This window comes from Suncus etruscus, chromosome 4, assembly GCF_024139225.1.
Source record: "Suncus etruscus isolate mSunEtr1 chromosome 4, mSunEtr1.pri.cur, whole genome shotgun sequence".
Taxonomy (NCBI): Eukaryota; Metazoa; Chordata; class Mammalia; order Eulipotyphla; family Soricidae; genus Suncus; species Suncus etruscus.
In genome coordinates this window covers 11,114,731-11,128,754 of record NC_064851.1, presented here as the reverse complement: position 1 = coordinate 11,128,754, position 14,024 = coordinate 11,114,731, and the positions used below count along the sequence as shown (strand labels likewise).

The 14,024-nt window shown below is 45.5% G+C and overlaps 1 pseudogene; it reads left to right on the top strand.

Annotated features, from left to right (window-relative positions):
- Positions 1 to 13,154, top strand: part of LOC126006940 (hsc70-interacting protein-like) — a 47,478-nt pseudogene extending 34,324 nt beyond the window's left edge.
- The last annotated feature ends 870 nt before the right edge of the window (positions 13,155 to 14,024 follow it).

The window sequence follows — 14,024 nt, the reverse complement described above, 5'->3', positions numbered from 1 at the left end:
GCCCTCATCACTATACCGAGTTCAGCTTAACATATAATCCTCTGGAGCCTTCCCTGTGCCGTCAATTCTGCCCATATGCTTTTCAGGAGAGCCTGAACCACCACCCCACCCCACCTCTTGTGCCACCCTGAGCCAGAAGCCTATAAATTCCTCTCAGCTTGATGGTACGTTTGGAACATTCACTCCTGATAAAATTCATAGAAATATAACCCAGACCAAAGAAATCCTCTCATTTATGATGGGTTCTGGATAGACTTCCCACCATTACCCCAGAGAGTTTAGCAACCAAGAACAGGAACGAGACACTGAATCTCTCTCCATACCAATCCCCGAACCCATCTCAAGCTCCTATGGTTTCTTTGGATATCCATTGGATTTATGGGCTAACTTGTAAAGGGTACTAAAGTACTAAGAAAACATGTTTCTGAAAGCACAAGGGATGCTCTTGCTCCCCCAGATTCTTGCTTTGGTCCAGCAAGAGCAGATGCTTAGAGATTTATTCTTTTGCCACTTGCCAGCTAGGCAGCCTTCCCTGAGTGTCTCTTGAAATGAGGGACTCTCCTTAGTCCATCCATGCATCAGATACCTTTTCTGCACCTAAAAAGAGTGGGGTGCATAGGATCTTGGTTCTGTGCTATGATTAGATTATAGGTGGAAAAGGGGTCACCCTCCACCTTTTGTACCCACTAACCGTGCTTCTCTTCCTTATGCCTTTCACCTAGTTGCGTGACACAAGGATCTAGTTCATAGCTCCATAGTCAACATGTTAAGCTGAATTCGGTCTGATCTCCCTTATTGGGGGTGTGGACAAGAGAGAAACTGAGGGTTTATTTTTCCAAAAGGACGTGGAGCAATTGGTCTGGACTTCCTTGTCCTTCCCTTCAACGTCCACAGTGCTGGGTCATTTCTGATGACAACCCCCCCCCCCTTTGCTCAGGAACATGTGTTCCTAGAAGAGAGATGTGGCAGCTTGGCCTCTGTTGCTCTACCTTCCACCATTAGAGATTCATTCTTTTGTCACTTGCCAGCCAAACAGGCTTCCTTCCCTGAGTGTCTGTTGAAAAGAAAAAGCCTCAAATCCTCTCTTCTTCCTGCTGGACAGTCACATCTCTGTTGTGGGGGACATACAGTGTTCTGGGGTCTTCTCCTGCTCAATGGGTTAACTATCTCTCATTTTTGATCAAGGCAAATGCATTTCTGCAGCTCTGAGCCCTCTCCTCTTCTTGTTCTCTGGTAGGGTGTGCGTGTTGTGGTGGGGTACATGTGTAATGAAAATGCCTACTTAACCCCACCTATTGCCACATAGGAACTACTGGCCTGACAAGGGTTTTTTTCAGAACAGTTTTAGTATGTGTGCTGCCCAAGCAAGCACTTTTCAGTACAGGTTTAATGGAATAAAATAGGCAGGGAGAACGCCAAGGTCTTGGCAGCAGAGCTGTTTGGAAAACCCAGCCGGCTTCCAAGCAACAGCCATCAATATAATCTCCACCAACACATCCTCTAGCTTGGTTTCTTACCCCCACACCCTATTGCTTCTCAAGGAGATACAGGAGTCTTTAATAGAAAGGTTTCTTTGCTTTAAAGGATGAAATCCCCTTTTAGGGGAATGACATCCAAGATGGGGTAAGGGGCGCAGAGCCACAGATTGCCTTTAAAAATTCTCATCTTTGCCTCCACGTGTGGCCTGAAAACAGCCCTGGTTCTTTTGAGAAGAATTTCAAAATCCAACCAAAAGCTGTTGGGTTGTGACTCTGGGCCTTTCCGTCACAGCTCTCTCTCTGTTCCCTTGGGCTTTCCAGCCGATGTTCTTGAAAAGGTTCTCTGCATTGTATTATTTCTTCCATGACACGCCATGCTTCACCAGACAGATGCCAGATGTTTGTTTTGCTGCTGCTTCTCATTCCTCGACTTAACCAGTCACATGCTGCAGCCCCATTTAGCTGATTTTATCTTCTTAGTCCCAAGGATGTCCTTTCTTTGCATGGCCTTCCCTAAACTGCCCCTGCACATCTCATCTGGGGTAGAGACTGCCTCAGCCCCATCTAATCTAGGGTAGAGACTGGGGTGTGGAGGGGGTGGAGGGAATTCTACATAGTGGTAGCAGCAAACCTGTTCTGTTCCCTGGCTTCATTTTTCAATGATTCCTTTCCATTCTCCACCATGGTGGGGAGGTGGGGGCTGGGATTGGTCAGAACAAACTTCTTGCACTTTAGAAAGACAAAACTAAAGCCAAGCAAATTAAAAAAAAAACTTTTAAAAGGGCTTAGGGTTTCCCCTGTGCCTTCAGAATAAAGTGTCAACTCCTTAGTGGGGCTTCCAAGGCCCTCCAGCAACCCTGTGGCTATTGTGATTCCCTGAAGGTTGCTACACATGTGAGGGTGGCTTGGGTGACGTGACTATCACTTGACCTCTCTATGACTCTCTGTGTTGTGCTCTTCCAAGTGAAATATTATGTCTACATGGTGGGGCTCTTAGCGGAGCTTCACCTACTCCTGACCGGCAAGCCTTGATTTCTTCAACTCTAGCAAAGCGCCAGGGTCCCAGAAGGGGACCCAGATGTGAATGCTTCCTAACTACCACCACTTAGTCTACCACCTTCTCTCTATTATCAAGGTTCAGGTGGTAGCCTCAAAAATGCATGGTTGGGTGAGGCTCTACATTCTCTACTTGGACGGACTGGTCTTCCAGCCTGCCTCTGGACTGTGTAGGCCTCCTGGGCACTTATATATGTCTGATGAGAAAGGAAACCAAGGATCCAACACACTTTCAGTTCTCCCCTAACATCCCTCTCCCTAATGGGGCACAAAACCCTTTGGCAGACTTCAGTGGTGTTTTCAAAGGCCAACTGCCTTATCAAGATGTTGCTGGGTCTAGCCCTTTCACTTGCCTTTGGGCATCAAGGGTTCTGTGACTTCTTGAAAGATTTTGGGTAACTCTTAATCTCTGCATCCTCATCAGTCCTTTCCCATGCAACCAAGGCTATTTCATGGGCATGTGTCACCACCCCCACCAGGTTCCCAGACAGCACCCCTTGTTGGAAAGTCTGTTTCTATGGGACTTCCCACTCAGGGACCCGTGGCATTGGACTCCAGGGAGAGGTGGAAATGTGATTGAGGGTGGGTCTGTCCATGCTAAAGAAGGGACCTTTCTCAATCTCCTCAATGCTTCAGAGCTTGCCCAGAAGTTGCCACAGTGATCTCTAGTTCCTCCCCACGACCATTCTCTGGAAAGGCCCAGAACGGGCCCCTCCCTCCACTTCCTGTGTTCTGTGGTCAAGATCGAAAGCTGGTGTAGGGGCCCTGATGATCAGGAATCCTGTGGTCTTGATTCTCCTGCCACCAGGGCATTCTAGGACCTAAGGTGGCCCCTTCATTGTTTCCCTAGCAGCCAACATGGCCCTCGGGTTCTCCTGTGCCTCCAGGGCCTTGTTTCTCTGCCAGCTCTGTCCATCTCCACTGTCTCCTCCAGGAGGGGGTCCATGTCTTTAATTTCCTGATACCACTAATGTATCAGATCTCTCTTTCCTCATCAACTGCTCCTCTACAGGCTGAAGGGGTTCTCACTAAACATTTAGTGACTAAGCAGCTGCCCAGACACGGAATTAACCCCCACCCTCAAGGTGACATTCAAACATTTCCTTTCCTTATGTATTTAAGTCTGGAATGGGACGTTTTGGGGGCTTATTTTTCTGTTCTGGAGAGCAGCAGCAGTGAAGATCCGGACCAGAGACCATAGCTGAGCAGTGACCTTCCTCACTTCCCCTAGCCCAGCTTCTCCCTAAAGACCTGAGAGACCCTCCTCTTTGTGCCCTGTCCTCCATGTTTTATTGGAACAGCCCCATGTGCACTGGGGCAGAGAGGGAGTGCGGGCCACAGTGCCTTCCTGCTGGAGAGACTTGACTGCAGCAGTAATGAGGGCGCCATCCTCAGGGGGCTGGCAGGCTGACCTTCTTGCAGGCCCTGGCTTCTCCCCCATTGGAACTTCTGTTACACACAAGACTGTTGTAGTTCCCCGCCAGGCTTGAAGAAAAACATGATCTGAATTGCTTCCTCCTTTTGGTTTTATTTTATGCTTTCTCCTATTTTTTTTGGGTGGGGGGAGGTGTTCAGAGTGGGCCAGGCACCTGGGGCACCAGCTACTTCTTTTGGCATTATTTTAATACCAGGAACCCAGTGGCTCCAGCCACTGAGTGGCTAGAATGGAATAAATTGGAAAACAACAAAAATAGCAACAAAAAAAAAAAAAAAAAAAAGGAAAAGAACTGAGACTATATAAAACCCCAGCTTAATATCTTGAGGAAAATGGAAAATAAAAAGTTTCCTTGTTAAAAAAAAAAATCTGCTCATTCTGATTGGAAGCTCCGTGATGGCAGGCTCCCTATCCCTATCTCAGAGGGGAACCACTCCAGAGCCAGTGGACTTCAGCAAACTCTTGTCATTCTTTGGCTGATTTTCTTTAGCTCAGAAGAAAAGGATGCTGGCTTGGTTAATTGGCCTTGTTTCTGGGTTCTTTTTGGGTCTGGGCCGGGGGGGAGCAGAGGGCAAGTCGGAAACTGTCTGTGAAGATGCTGGTTCAGAGGAGTGAGGGAAAAGGGGTGACCTGGGGGAAAAGGATGGGGTTTATTTAATCTTTTTACATGGTGGGGGTTTTATTTCTGAAGGATAAAGTCCAGAAGAAATACATGCTTTCTTACTTCAGACTGAGAGAATCTGGGGGACCTTTGCTCAACAGTGGGCTGAAGGACTTCAAACGTTTCTTCCAACCAGGTCTGGCTGTTGTTTAAAATACTCAAATTTCTGTTCATAAGACTGCTCTGAAGGTCGGACCCCATCAGGTCGTGAGTGACTCAGTGAGCTGGTTTCTATTACAGGAATCGTGGGTTTTTTCTGGTCTGATTAGATGCTTAAGTCCCACTGCTCTACTCTGTGCTCTCTAGAACCTTGGCATTTCTAGGTTGCTGGAGTTACTCCTATGCAAGTACTAAACCAGGCCCGACCCTGCTTAGCTTCAGAGCTCAAAACGAGGTGGAGCACAGTCAGGGTGGTTTGGCCATAGACTAAGCTGCGGGAAGAGTTTCTGGATGGTTCAACATTTAGGTGGTGTGGAAGGCAGGGTGGGGGTCTCATCACTTTAGCCCTAAGACTGAAGTTTGGGATGGCAATGCAAGTTGGCTTGCTAGAAATCTCTGGTTCCCCAGCATCTCTTCCCCCTCCCACGGCCCTTGTACCAGAAAAGATCCATCCAGCACTGTGGCAGGGCTGAGGGACAGGAAGTTGAAAGAATGGATAATGAGGTCCAAACCATGTGGCTTATGTTCTTAAAGTCATTTTTGGAAAAATAACCCCTTCATTCCCAGGTTGCAGGGGAAGGATCTTCCCTCCCTATATCCCCATAAGTATCCAACTCCCGGGAGCTGGCTCAGCTTTCTAGAGGCTGCTGCTTTTTGCTTCTCCCTCTGTGAAAATCAGCACAAGAACTGAAGGTTCCAGTTCACTGAAGCTACCTCTTTCCTGAGGGAGCCATTCCCCCTTGGGGAGCAGCAGTGGCAGGGGCAGGGGGACCCTTCTTGGTGATTCTTGTCCCACCCTGGTTCAAAAGTCCAGTGCTGCTACTGGCTCTGTATGTGTTCTTTACTTGAGATTTTTTCCCTTCATTCCAAGATCAAGCTCAGGGTCTGCGAACAGAAGTGCTATAGTTATTAGGTATTCCCTTTCCTTTTGCTCCCGGCCATTACATTGACCAATGCCAATTGTAACCATACCAATTGTGCCTGGGATTATCCAGAGCATTCACTAATGCTATGTCTGTGCAGGGTCTTCTGACCTTGTGTGTGTCTGGGGTTATCTGGATTATCCACTGCCACTCTTTGTTAGATGGGGGATCATTTAGTCCTGGGGGGAACTGAACAAGGATTGGCCACATCTAAGACATGTAAGGCTGACTTAGCCCTTTTTCCTTTAGGCAACATTTTTACCCTGTCACCTAAACTTTCTGTTGTTCTTCCTGGCAACTCAACCAGAGCTATTGTTTGGGTGGTTGTCCACAAGGATCTGAGCCACACCTGAAGTCAGAAAGATAAAGCCTTCAGGTCTGTTTCTCTGGCTTCTTCTACTTTCTCCAGATTCTTGATCATAGATCCTTGCAACAGTCATTGTAAGGTCATTTGCTAGGGGGTTGTTGATTTGATTTGAAACAAGAGTTTTAATGAAAGGAACGTTGCTTAGAATGATGCAAGAGGGAAAAAAAAAAGAGTGGAAATCCATGTTCAAGAGAGAACCTGGACTTCTCAAGAGTTAAAAATGAAATGATTCAGGAAGACAAGGAAGCAAGAGCCATCCATGCATGTTGAAGGTAGAACACATCTTGAAGAGCCAACCCAACAAAGATTTCATAGTGAGAATGATCAGACTAGTACAGATTGGGTTCATGTTTCTTGCATGTATACTGATTTTTAATGCACATCAATAATTTTAATAAAACATCCCTCCCAAACACAGCTTTTTTTACTTGAGATTTTTTTCCTCAGTTCCAATATCAAGCTCAGAGTATGCAAACAGAAGGGCTCTAGTTATTAGGCATTCCTTTCTTTTTGCTCCAGGGCCATTAGAATTGACCAATGCCAATTGTAGTCATGATTTAGTCAAACCAAAAAAGGGCCCATTGATAGAAAAAACCAGAAGTCTTAAAACCAAAAGTATGAAGAAGGTACAAGTTGGATAATTTGTTGTGGTGTACAGGAATTAGTTCAGTTAAAGTAAACAGTAAAACATCAGCAACACATGACAAAATGTTCAAAGTTCAACAAGAAGTGATTTGATTTCAGAGTTAAAGTTTTAAGTTTTTAAAAAAGTCCCATAATGGCCACGGCAAATATTCCAGACATTCCAAGTAGTTCACCAGTATAAAAGACAAGGTTGCATAAGGTGAGATGAAGAAAAGCTAGTAGCCTCTCACAAAGCTACTGTCTTGCATTGTTCCTTTCCAAGGAGGCTGGCATCTTGGAAAGAAGTGACATGAAGGTCTCAGGTGCCACACCAAAGTTCCTTGAGTGGGAGGCCCCATCTTATCTCCAGTCATATGCAGAACCCAGGCTCCTGTGTGCCCAAGATATAGGTGATGACTACGAAGAGTCATAATTTTATAATCGTCCTTGAGCTGGAGCTTTCTGGTTTTGGGGTGGGTTTGTTTGCCTCTAGCATAGGGGTGGGGGGAAATGAGTGTCCAGGAGCTTTCTCTGATTAGCCAGCCACCATGGTGGGGAGAGAGAGCCATGGCTTCTGCCTTCCTTTTGCAAGTCCCCTGGTGCTCTGCTTTGAAATGCAGATGACCACCTCCAGTGTCTTTCCCTGTGGCAGGTTCTCTGAATGGGCACTTAGCAGATGATGGCCTAGCCAAAAAAATTTTTGGACCTTGCCTTGGGCCTATTTCTTCTTAAAGAAGAATCAATGGACCCAGAGAGGTGCAGTGATTTTCTCCAGGCCTCTCTGGTATTTAATGACCCACCTGGAATGTCAAGGACACAGATCTGTGTGTCCTGTATCCATGTTCTTCCTTCTCATCCATCATGCTCGGCATCTACCTTGCTGGCATAAAGCTTGGGTTCTTTCAAGGGGGAGAAGTTGGGCCGCAGTCTCATGGGCTCTCTCTATTATCCACAAAATGCTTTGTCCCAGGGACCATGCTTAGACATATGAACTATCATTTCACTCCAGCTCATGTTAATTGAGTAATTGGGGAGAAGTGTTGGGGAGGGCCACTGTCAGAGAGGGAGTGACACTGCGGGTATGTAAGAGCCCAGAGTCCTTCCTATTTCTTCCTAGTCAAATACCTCCTTCTCCCCTTGGGCCCACTCACACCTGAACGCACCTTCAATGAGATGTTTGAAAGTGTTCAGAGAGCCTTGGGCCCTAAAGTCATAGTGTCGTTCCTCTTTGGGGGCCTGGCTGGGAAGGGGAGCTCAGGGTGGCCCTCCAGTAGTGATCTAGGCCAGCTCCATGAGGGGGCAGACAGGGGCTTGGCTCTTATCTCAGCACATTGCTATGCATGGGGTGTGGGATACTTGGGGTTGACACCTGTTAGTCCAGGTGTTCAATCCTTCATCCAGAGGTTCAAGCTCATTTGATAGGTCGGGATACTCACTACTATCTATCTGAACGAGGATGCATGAATAAATGCAGTGGCTGTTGCTTCAAAAAAGGAGGCAAAAAAGATCCTTTTGGGGTGTGCGGGGGTCATTTCTGGGTGGTAGGGCTTCTGTTCAGCACTCAGTATCATGCTATCATCAGATTCAGGTTTTCAGAAGAAATAGGGATAGACAATGGGTCTTGTAAGTCATTCTCCATATAGCATAGAGCCTGAGTGACAGACGATTGGCACCACTGCTGATATCTATGTCCATTTGCTTTTCAGACCACAGAGCGTCTTAACAACACGATAGGCACTTGCCCATTCCAAGCACTTCCCGACCGAGAATATGCTCCAGGTCTCGGCATCTCCCTTGAGCCCTTTCCCCACTGCCTGTTAGGGTTCTTGGTGTCAGTCCTCCTTTGCAGAAGGACTTGTGCTCTGTATTTTGTGCCTCTTCCTCTGGAAGGCCAATTGAGGAATGTGCAGGGCAGTGTAAGGAACAAGGCAGGTGGGGGTGTCTCAGAGTGCAGGTGGGGAAATCAGGATGGGGTAAGACTCTGGCAATGTGAATGAGAACTCTATCACTCTGGGGGGCAATGGAAACCTGAAAACAAAAGGTCTGATTTATAAGGGAGTAGGAAAATATTTATGGCCAGGAAATTAGGATAGAATAACAATTCATCTGTAGATCAGTGGTACAATGGGTTGATAACATTATGGTTTACACCCAGACAGAAAGGTTAAACCCAGCCTGATACCAAATAACCAGAATTTCCACGGAGCATCCTCGAAATAAAAATTGGGGCAAGAAGCAAGCTGCTGTGTAATGTATAGAATACAATTCTGGGTCCCTAAAATATAAACAGAAAGCATGACTGGAGGAGGGTGTGGGTGTCTTATAGACACATTAATGAATTCCAAATGTGGCTCATCTTACCCTAGACTGGTGAAGTTTTATATTGGGGAAGTAAAGGAACACTTTTTAAATTAAATATAATCCTCCATAGGCCCAGGGAGAGAGAAAAGGGGGTAAGGGCACTGGTGCCTTGCATGTGGCTGACCTTGGTCTGACCCTGATCACAGAAACTTCCCTTGGAGCATAGAGCATAGAGCTAGCAAGCAAGCACAGTTGGGTGTGGTATTTTATCAAAATAAAAATTCCTCCAGTGTCAGAGTAGACCTCAATGGAAGATCTTGATCTTTTAAATCAAGAAATTGGGCCTGATAAGGATCTCTAACCAAGCCTTGGAGAAGCCCAAGCACTGTCAATGTGGTCCAGCTCATTCTTGGACACTGCTCTCTGGGATTGCAAATGTTTAGTATCTAAGTATGTTAGGTTTCACCTTGTTTTTACCCAAAATAAAGATCATTCCCTGGGTTCTTTGTATCTGTTCATTGACCAGTTGGTTTCACCCCAAACAAAGATTGTCTTTTTAAGAAACCTGGGCAAGAAAGGCTCAGGAGAGATGCCCACCTGGGGTGGTCTTTTGTTCTCAAAATAGTTTCTGGCAGGCAGTTTGGTGGACATACTAAGTACAAGATAGCCAGACTATCTGTGTTGCAACCCTCAGCCTGGTTTACTTGGATTACTTCATGCAGAGACTCTGTTTTAATAAAGTCTTGTTGACCTGGGGTTGAAGATAAGGCACTGTGGGGGTGATTTTCCAACTAGAAAGACTTTGGGGGTAGTGAAATGTGTCCAGAAGGGAACTGGGTGGAATCAACACTTCTCTGGCAAACCTCTGCTCATTGTGCATTTTCAGGCCAGGGTCCTAATCTGGTCATCCGTTCCTGAAATAAGCAAAGAATATCATTTTTGATAGGTTTAAAAGTGCAACAAAAAACATATAGCCAAGATAAAAATTCTCATACAAATTTGAGGTGGCACAGAATTTGGTATTTGTATAGAGAAAATAAGCCTCTGGGTGTTGGAGTGATAGGATAGAAAGGGTAGGGTGCATGTTTGCGTGCCGCTGACTTGGGTTCAGTTCTCGGCACCATGTAGAGTGCCCAAAACCCCCTCTCAGGAATGGACCTTGGGGGTAGAGCCCTGAGTAAACCCTGAGCACCTCTGGTTGTGTCCAAAAATAAACAAAAATGGTCAGATCTGTAGCACAATGGTAGGGGGTTTGGCCCTGCCTGTGGCCAACTCAGGACAGACTGAGTTTCAATCCCCAACAGTCTGTATGATCCCCTGAGCCTGCCAGGAGTAACCCCTGAGTGCAGCCAGGTGTGACCCAAACCAAAAAAAAAAAAATTGCTTCTGGATTGGGGGGCTCTCAAACCTCTAACGAGGGTTCTATAGCATTTTTTGGGTTTCTTTGTCCTTATGTCAGAAAAAGAGACAAGAGACCAAAAGAGAGAGAGATAGAGAGACAGAGGTATGGGCCTCCTAACTCTTAAGCCACTGACTGGTAAGTAACCAAAGCAGCCAAACTCCTTATGTGTCCCTCAATCCATACTTGGTTTTCCCTGGAAGATGTGCTAAAGAACTAGTGTTCTATATTTTCATCTCCTGGTTCAGAATATCCACGCCAGAAGCTGACCCAGAGCAGCTGCAAGGGTTAATAGGAGATGATGTATATTGAGCTTTTGACTCATACATTTCTAGCAGCTTTGGGGGCATCAGGACAGTGTGAGATAACACACTGCCTTTTACCCAAAACAAAGGCAGAAGTTCCCCAACTTCCTTTGCTTTTCACATCAAACCACTTTGACTTGTAAAAGTTCACTTGGATAGGTACGTTACTTTCTCATTGGACTCTCCTTCTCCCAGCCAAATTGAACTGGTCAATGGAAAGATCATGAGGGAAATATGGCATGAGGTTTTATTTTACATCTGGTGCTCCAACAAGGTCCTAAGAAGATCCCAAACGATGGTGAGTGCCTGACCTCTTGGCAGATAATCACCATGATGGTGAGATATATATGGGCTGTGCCTTTCACTGGAACATCAGTGTAATATGGGTCCCCCCTTATGAATGGCTTTATGTTGCTCTTGGTCCATCTACCTGCATTTCTCACTCTGAACTAGATGTGCCAGGGCTCCCTAGAGATTCTCCCTGCAAACATGTCTCAAGAGGGGTAGGGTGCCCAATCTTGTTGGAGTTTTTGACCTAAAGGCCTTCCCAGGGCTAATAATTTTTATCATTCACTATTGGCACTAAACCAGAGAGACCACCATCTCTCAAGGATGATGATCTGGGCTATGCCTCTGCAGACAGAGTCTGGAATACAGCTCTACCAGAGAGACCTCCACATCTCAAGCCTGGAGTCAGAAGAACAAGCTGGTGTTGGCAACACCAAGTCCTGGGCACTGTCAAATGGTTCAATGTCCAGAGTGGTTATGGATTTATCAACAGAAATGACACTGAAGAAAGATGTCTCTACTCATGGGATGGCTATTAAGAAAAACAATCCCAGGAATCTTCTGTGTACTGTTGGAGATGGGGAAGACGGGGGAGATGGGGAAGAATGGGGAAGAGGTTGATATCATGAAAGGAGAGAGGGGACCAAAACCTGCTAATATATCTGGACTTGGTGGAATCAGTAAAAGGTAACTGATATGCTTCCAACCGATATGGGTTCTGCTGATTCATCCCTGGCCTGCTCAGCTGCTCCAGCCCTGTGATTTATGGTGGCAGATGCCCCGAGGGTGGGACGGAAACAGGCAGTGAAAAGGGAGAGAGCTGAAGACTTTGGGTAGCAACCCAGATGGCCAATGTCCATTGCCTTTCTTCTACTGAGGCACTTGTGCGAGGGGCCTTGGCTCCCCAATCTGCAGCAGTTTATTGGGATCACTGATGGGGTAGAAATCAAAGATACAACCCCCATTCCATTGGAGGGTGACCAATAGCAGGGAGCTGAGAAGGTCCCAGCCCCACCCAGATTCCAGCCCAGGTACAGCAGGGGTTTTCTGTCCCAAGTGACCTCAGTCTACCACGGAAGGTGAAGATGAAGAAACCAAGCCCAGTCAAAGCTCAGCTGAGGAGAAGCTGCTTTCAGAACCTCCTGCACCTGGCCAACCTCCAAATAAGAACTTTCCTCTAGGTCACTCTCTTAGTTCTATTTGTATTGATCACTATATTACTGTTTAAACTGTGGTGTTCTACCTGGAGTAGATGTCATAACTACTGTTATGTTCTATGCCCCACTGCAAACAGAAAATTATGTGTCCAACTTTAGTGGTTTAATACTAGTTTGCACAGTTTCTGGGGAACTGCGTATTGTCAGATGTGTAATGGTTGTTGGCTATCCTAGTGAATGTTTCCCTTTGCTTTGATGCTTGGTTGTGTATATTAGCAACTTATTCTCTTTTTTTTTTTTTTTTTTTTTTTGGTCTTTTGGGCCACACCCAGCGGTGCTCAGAGGTTACTCCTGGCTGTCTGCTCAGAAATAGGCTCCTGGCAGGCACAGGGGGACCATATGGGACACCAGATTCGAACAACCACTTTTAGTCCTGCATCGGCTGCTTGCAAGGCAAACACCGCTGTGCTATCTCTCTGGGCCCTTTCATTTTTTTTTTTTTTTGGTAGCAACTTATTCTCAAATGAAGTATGTCTGCAAAAATGTTTTAATGTTTTTGCCCACAGAACCTATGGAAAAGGACTTGGATACTCTAGACTCTTATGAAAGTGCTCATTATAAGAATGTTTTAGCAAACTTATTTTCAAACTATCTGCAGAAAAGTTCTTATGAGTTTGTTTAGAGAAGTTTCTGAAAAAAAGAAACTTGATGCTCTAGATTTGTGTTACAGTATTTGATGTAAGGATATTGAGCGACTTACTTCAAATGAGTTATATCTGCATAAAGGTTCTAATGTTTATGTTGAGAAGTCTGAAAAAATTTATGATTTTTTAAGGACAATATGCAAAAAAGCTGATTGCTTTGTGATGTAAATGCTTTTATAGTCAAGTGTACCCTCACCTGCGACCTCTGTTTCCCTGCCCGCAGGGTGGACTGAGGATCACGAAGTAATTCGTAGGGTCACAAGCAGGATCCGACCTAAAAAGGTGGAAAGAGGCTGAGAAAGAAATGAGCTCAAGTCAAGCTTGCTGATCAAGAGCTAAAGTTTATTAAAGCAAGACAAGCTTATATTCTACAAGCATAAAGGAAGTAGCTTTCAGTACTTTTCCATGGTATAGAAAAGTAGGGGGGTCGTGCAGGATGGACTTTCCAGTTTTACAACATACCTTATATCGCATAGATTTATAATCGCACAGACTTATATCGCACAGACATTCTTTCACAATGTGGTAGCTTAACAGGATGTGATCTTATCTTAGCAACTCGGGCGGTTTTACTGGAGCATCTTGTGACTTGTTTGGTTAACATTTCTTTTAGGTCCATGGGGTAAATGCCACAGTAGCAGCCCTGTCAAGTACACAGGCCTTTGGTTTCTCAGGCATCAGAGACTCCATTTTGCTCTCTAGCTCTAACAGCCCCCAACACTCACCGGCAATGAGTCCTAATAATTAAACAATTTTTTCTCATCATCTTACTTGCTCCTAGATGTTTTTTGTTTCCTTTTTTATTTCCCAACTTTTACTATGCCTATACAAATTAACAACCAATTTTCTAACTCTTTTTTTTCCTCGGGGGGGTGGGGGTCGGGGGTGGGGGGTGGGAGGGTCCTGCCTCTTCAGAAGAACTATAGAACAAGACTTTTGTAGCCCTTCTCAATTTTTTGAACAGAAAGAGGTGAATGGTCAGATTACACTTTGCTTTTTACCCAAAACAAAGATATTCCCCCCACTTCCTCTTACTTTTCACTTACCCCTTTGACTTGTTAAAGTCTACCTGAATAGTTAATTTTGTCTTCCCCTCCTGGTTAAATTTGAACTGGTAAATAGAATTTTTGTGAGCTCAAAAAGACCAGGAGGAGACAAGCCACCTGG